Source organism: Sinocyclocheilus anshuiensis, unplaced genomic scaffold, assembly GCF_001515605.1.
Source record: "Sinocyclocheilus anshuiensis isolate Anshui unplaced genomic scaffold, SAMN03320099.WGS_v1.1 scaffold532, whole genome shotgun sequence".
In the NCBI taxonomy this organism is placed as follows: domain Eukaryota; kingdom Metazoa; phylum Chordata; class Actinopteri; order Cypriniformes; family Cyprinidae; genus Sinocyclocheilus; species Sinocyclocheilus anshuiensis.
This window is the reverse complement of record NW_015555819.1, coordinates 910,630-917,888: the sequence shown is the minus strand read 5'-3', so window position 1 is coordinate 917,888 and position 7,259 is coordinate 910,630.

Below are 7,259 nucleotides of genomic sequence, written 5' to 3'. Positions count from 1 at the left end.
GCGCACCCGGTACAGCATTGCACTTGTGATCTGGAGCACTTGGGTACAAGTCCTGTAAAACAGGAGTCATGAAGCTTGTTCTACTTGTTTCACACGTTTTTCCAATGAGCATGAGTTGATAAAATCGATGTGCCAAACTGACCACACTCTTTTTGTAAATGGTGTTACCCAGACAGCATATAGTGCACAAGTCATATGGACTATTTTAGTTGTGTTTTTCACACTTTTGTACTCATTGTATGATTTCATTATGTAAATAAGCACATGAACATTGTTAAATATATCTTCTCTTGTGTTCTACAGAAGAAACCAATTCTGAAAAAATCAACATGAGGATGAGTAAATCATTACAACATGAGAACCGTTTCATTTTTGAGTGAACTCTTTCTTCAACATGTTGACTTTGTCAGCCTGATTAGAAACACTGGTGTCTCATAGACTCGATCTGAAATGGAGCATCGGAGGCAAGGTGGAATCATAGTGAAACTTTAGCATTCACCTGCTGCAGCTGTCGCTAAAGAACCAGGCAGCATTCCTCACGCTAACTCGTGGCTCAACATCAGTGGAGAGAGAGTAACTGGTAAAGGACCACACGATTGCCACGGCACGCAGATTTCATGTGCGAAGGAAGCAACATGTGCACACAAAAGTCTTTCAGTGCTGCAGAAATCCCTCTCTCTGCTGCAAGGGCTCGAGTTACCAACACAATTTTCAAGGGGGTTTAACGTCTTCCTGTGGAAATCAATATATTCTCTGTATTAAAATGATTCACTTCCATGATAGAAGCAGAGAGAATGTTGAGCCCCATGCCATGCTTGATGCCACCGCTGAAAGGCAATACTTCAAAGTGCTCATCCAAACTTTCTTCTGACATGAGCTGGAGTTTCCTTCAGGGATCATCCTCTTCTGTCCAGATCGTCCTCATTTAAAGGAATAGTTTATGAAGAAATTAGTTATATCATCTCTCATTTTGCTCACCCTCATTTCACTCCAAACTTAAATGATGTTATTCTGAAGAATCTTCATGCTGCCGCATATCACACAGATAAAAAAAAAAGATCTAATGCATTATATTTTAAGTATTCTGAAGCCATGTGATAGCTATATGTGAAAAAACGTTGTTATTAAATGAAACCACCAATCAGTAAATAACTTAAATTTCATTCTATTTTTCACAATAAAAATATTAATATTGCATTCCTTGGAAGCATACTGAACAAGTTATATAGGTACTTGGTTTTATGGCAGTAATACATATATAAATATATAAGTAAATAAGTGTCTGCTCTCAAAATGAAATAATTTTATTATAATTCCTTACATTTGAGGTGTCAATCATGGACTGCCGTGTGGAATTCAAAGCTAAATTTTGTAAAATTTAACTAACCGAATGACAATTATTGTAATCAATGCAAGTATTTCCAGAAATAGTTTTGTCCACATACTTTGTTTTGTCTGTTCACTTCCAGTTTGAACTCAACTAAAAACATTGGTGAGTCCGAATAATTAAAAAATAAAAATTTAAATAATAATAATAATTATAAAATTATATGACCTCAAGTGCCAATCTTTAAACAAAAACGAAAGTTTGTTAAGGCAGACTTTAAATGTTGAGTTGGCTGCTTTGTTTGGAAGTTCAAAAAGTTTTAAAAAGTGTTGAATTTTGATGGTTTTAAAGGCCCTGCAGACAGAACAAGTTCTCTAAAAGAAGAATACTTAATTTCCCAGATTGCCATTACCTGTTGAATTTCTTTGATGTAATTTTGTAGATCGACTCACTAGCATTACACTGATCACCTCAATGGATTATTGCAGAAAATAAGCTCTTTGACCAACACAAGTTAGGATTTTTGTTCATCAGGATAATCTTCACAAATAAACAACTTATATGAACTTTGAAGCCTAAATACAATTGTCAGAAGTAAAAAGCTACTGTGAACTCAGAGGTTGTTGTATAGTTTTATATTTCACCACCGTGTTTAATTTGATCATTAGATTTTCACTTCATGGGTCATGGGGACATGGGTTCCCTCACTAAAGCCATTAAGTAAACAGTCTTTCACCTTTGTCTTTTTGCCTAACTTTCAAATACCTTTTTTTTTTGCTTCAAATCAAAGTTTGTAATGTTGTGATTCATCTTGTAGCTGGTTGATTTGGTTCATGGCCTTATCACTCTTAAAGGGGTCATATGATGCGATTTCAATTTTTCCTTTCTCTTTGGAGTGTTACAAGCTCTTGGTGCATAAAGAAGATCTGTAAAGTTGCAAAGACTAAAGTTTCAAATCCAAAAAGATATTCTTTATAAAAGTTAAGAGTCAACCACGCCTACCTAAAACGACTCGTTCTAACACGCCCCCACATGTCTACGTCACGATGTGGGAAGATTTGCATAACGCCGCCCAAATGTTCACGCAAAAACCGCATAAACACATTTCATTACACCAAATACACAAAATAATGTTCTTTGTAGCAACATCATATGACCCCTTTAAACAAAGACTTTTTTAAAATCTGAATGAAAACCATACTTCAAGAACCAACGTCACTGAAAAAGTAGGCAGGCACTAATACACTCTACTGCAATTCACTTCCTGTCATACTACTGTTTAACTTCCTGTGGGATGCAGCCAATTAAAATTCCAACCCACAAACTGAATACTACAACATTTCCTATGACATTTGAAGATACAAATCCTTCGGATAAAAAGATAATAATGTGAGAAAAGACAAAATGATGCAATTTCCTGTAACACAGCCGTTCATTATACACAAGCAAAATTCTTTGCTATTATGAATGTGCTTTCAAACGACAGGCCAATTAGCCTGTCGAAAACTCTGCTTCTCTGCTTAATGGTCAGTCCGTGACTCATGGACGACTTCTACGTCCACGTCAAAAGAAAGTACCGGGGGTGCGTGAGGACTTTTGGCTGTGCAGGGTTAATATGACCCATGGGGGAGCTTGAACCCCCTGCATACACTCCACACACACTGTACCAGCCTAATCCTCCCAAAGCAAACGGATTAAGTATAATTTGCACCACAGCTGTCCGGCCTGGAAGAAACAAGAAATTGTACTGCACATGTTCAGCTGCAAGAACAAATGTCACGGAGCGAAGGAAAAAACAAGATGCCCCATGAAAAAAGCAAGACGAACAGAAAATCCCCCGCAGCATGTTCGGCCCGTCCATCTGAACACGTGTAAGTGGGTGCCATGGTCTTAAATTCGGGGGTGTTGCTGGCGCACCATCCCATTTGATGCATTAACTGTGAAGGATTATTGAGGGGCTGTGCGGGTTTGCGATTTCGCGCATAGAAGCTGCGTCAATCTCCCATGAGACGTATGATTAAACTGCTTTCATAATTATGCCCTTAGTCAAAGACAGCTCATTGCTGGAGCTGCCAGAGGTCGAGGCCGTCTAATGCATGGCTGAGGGCACACACACGGCCAACTCAGGCTTCATGGGAAATCTGACGCCTGTTTATAAGCAAGAAAATGATTCTTAGTCTATGTCCAATTGTACTGTCTCACATATGTGAAGCAAAAAAGGTCCCACTTTATATTAGGTGGCCTTAACTACTATGTACTTTCATCAAAAAATAAGTACAGTGTACTTATTGTGTTCATATCATATTGCAAAACACTTTTACTGCTATTGAGGTGGGATACGGGTAAGGTTGGGTTAAGTGTGGGTTAAGGTGTAAGGGATGGGTCAACAGTGCAATTATAAATGTAATTAGAGAAATTAATTACAGGTGTTATTACATGAAGGAATTTTTTTAATTTAAAAACATGTATGTACACAATAAGTGCATTGTACCAAATGATTAATTTACATGTAAGTACATAATAGTTAAGGCCACCTTATGTAAAGTGGGACCATGCAGTTCATTAATAAAATGACATTACGTCAAAATGTCAGGGCAATACATTTCGTAATGAAGAAAAAAAAGTCTAAATGAGTGAAATTCTTAAAAATATATATATTTCTAAGTAGTTTGGCATAATCTTTTATAATTCTTTCTTAGAATTTGTATAGATTGTATATATTGTAATAGATTGTGTATATTGGAGAAACCTCTTAATTTTTGAATTTATGTGTTGCAGTCATCAGACCCATTGGCATAGGTGTGTAAAATCAATCACCTAGCATACAGTCTGCATTTACAAACATTTCTGAAAAAATTGGCCATTCTGAAGAGCTCAGTGAATTCAATAGTCAGTTTCTGAAATTTCTTGAAGGTAGAGAAGCTAAATCTTAATGCTTCAGCATACCAAGATATTTTGGACAATGCTATGCTTCCAGCTTTGTAGGAACATATTTCTATTCCTTTTCTATTCTGTGTCCCAGTGCACTAAGGTCCATAAAGACATGGTTGGATGAGTTTGGTGTGGAAAAACGTGACTGGCCCACACAGAGCCCTGAGACTGCAAGCCAGGCCTTCTTGGCCAACACCAGTGACTGATCTCACAAATACTCTACTGGATGAATGGGCAAAAATTCCCACAGAAACACTTTGACATTTTGTGGAAAGCCTTCCAGAAGAGTAGACGCTGTTATTGCTGCAAAGAAGGACGAACGCCATAATAATGTCTAGATATTTAGAATGTGATGTCATTAAAGTCCTTGTTGGTGTAATGGTCTATATCTGTCGGATGGATGGATGGATGGATGATAGACGGATAGATGGATGGATGGATGGATGGATGGATGGATAGATAGATAGATAGATAGAGACAGACAGACAGACAGCGCTGCTCTATCACTGCCCATGTGAGAGGGACTGATCATTTGGGCATAAACTGAGCATTTGAAAATGCTTACATTGACTGTATACTCCATATTGCAGCTTATCCTAGCTATACTAGACATGCATCAGACAGGAAGATTACAGAGCTTGCCAGCGGCATTTACCCATGAATGCCAGGAATGGCTTTGGTCTCAGTGGGCATTATCAGCTTCTGAGACAGACATGCCAGCCGACAACAGGACACAACATCATGCCATCCACAGGCATGTGTCTGGGGGTCGATGACCTTTCACCTTTGCTTGATTTAGCACAGGCTTTTAAAATATAAAAACATTTGGGTGGATGTAGGTGTGTGAATCATTACACCAACTGTTTTCAATGGATTAAATGTCATTAAAGCTCATATAAAAACAACAGCTAGATTTTCTTTTAGTAGTTCATATGTAAAATGCGATTGCAGCATCAAGATCTTTTCACATTTTTGCTCATGCACTGACATGTAGATTATTAGAATATGGACAATGTGTAATATCTATTAAATATGTTCAATGCCATCACATTTATTTAATGTATTTACATAATTTCACATTTGTTTGTTCATTATATATATATATCATGGTTTCCACAAAATATTAAGCAGCACAAGTGTTTTCAACATTGATTATAATCAGAAATGTTTCTTGAGCATCAAATCAGCATATTACTGTAGAATGATTTCTGAAAGATCATGTGAAACTGAAGACTGGAATAATGATGCTAACAATTCAGCTTTGATCGCAGGAATAAATTACATTATATTATATTGACATAGAAAACTGTTATTTGAAATTGTAATAATATTTAAAAAACATTTTTTTTACGGTACTTTTGATCAAATAAATGCAGGCTTCAGAGACTTCTTTTTAAAACATGTTAAAAAAATATGTATAATGTACCAACCCCAACAGTGCCCGTTTTTAAAAGGTATTGTATATTACCTGGCTGTAGCCTTTAGTGCAATTTAAAACATTACATCTAAACATCTAAATTAATCTTAGATTATTTTGAAACTTGTGTTTTTTGTTGTTGTTGTTTTTTTTTTTTTTAAATGAAGCAAATCATATTGATTTTAGATCGCTTAAATGATTCAGACACTACAATAAGTAAGGAGTCATTCATAACAAAACGTCCCCTTGTGGACAATTATTTAACTATGACTCTGTAGCTTTAATATATCTTCATGCGAAATAAATGTTAATTTTAATGAGAGATTTAAGATTTTCCTGTTTAAAAAAAATAGAATAGGGCCTAAGATACAGAATTTATCAATACAATAGAGGGAAGCCGAGATATTAACATGTCACAACTTGATCTGTGAACTTCTGATCAGCTTCTTATATAGGCGTATACTGACATGAGAAATAAGATGTAAGTGACAGACAGAGAGGAACTGATAGAGCAAGAGAGAGAGAGAGAGAGGTCACTTACTCAGCTCTGATTGGCTAGTGTCCCACAGACGCTGAGGACAAGAATAAAGCCATCCATCAAACATGTAGGCAAAAGGTAAATGTCCTGTAGTAGTGTTAGTTTCCTGGTAAATGACGTAGAACACACACAGAGAACGCAATGTGACATATCGAAATGACAAAAAAAGTATACAGTAAATAAACATTTAAATAGTTTTCAATAAATACAAACATAAAGTACACTCTTTAATTAAATAAAATATAAATGAATTTTAAATTGATGTAAATATACTTACATATACAGTATTTAAATAGAAAACACTTTTTTAAATTGTAATAATACTTTACAGTATTTATGTCTTTACTGTATTTTTGATCAAATAAATGCAGCCTTGGTGAGCAAAAATGTTGTATAGCCCACTCTTTAAGTCTTAATTGCATAAATTATAATGTTCAAAGAGACTACAATATTCAGTGAAAGCCAACATTTATGTTGATTTGATAGGATTAGGAAAATAAGGAGGGGAAAGGGCTTTGTGGTGTGAGAAAGCTACTCAAATTTAATATGTCTAATCCTGTCTAATTCATAGACACAGAGTGCATGGCTGTTGCTTTTCTTTCAGTTTAAAGAGTCTGGTCTCAGAGACACCTCGACATTTCCTCCCAGCCCTCCCACACATGAATGAAAGCAAAACAAATCAGCGCTCACGTTCATATTCCATCCATAAAGAATAACAAACCAATTAAGATCGTTGATCAACTATAAATATCAAGCAATTGCTGGCTCCAGATGCACGGGATTATCTGCTTTAAAGTCATTACGTTCACATCCTTCGCCTAATCTCTCAATTCCCTTTGTAATTCCAGCCCAGGATCACTTTTCCATGTTAGATGGCCTGTTTGCCAACAGGCTTTATTGATGCTTTTGTTTCGGAGGCTGGAAACAAAGGGCCTCACCGTGAGATAAAAAGCAAAGCGTGATTTATTCGATTAAATGCTAAGGACAATAATATCGAGAGAACAGAGAGAAGAGGTGGAACGGAGAACTTCGGAGGACGAACCTCT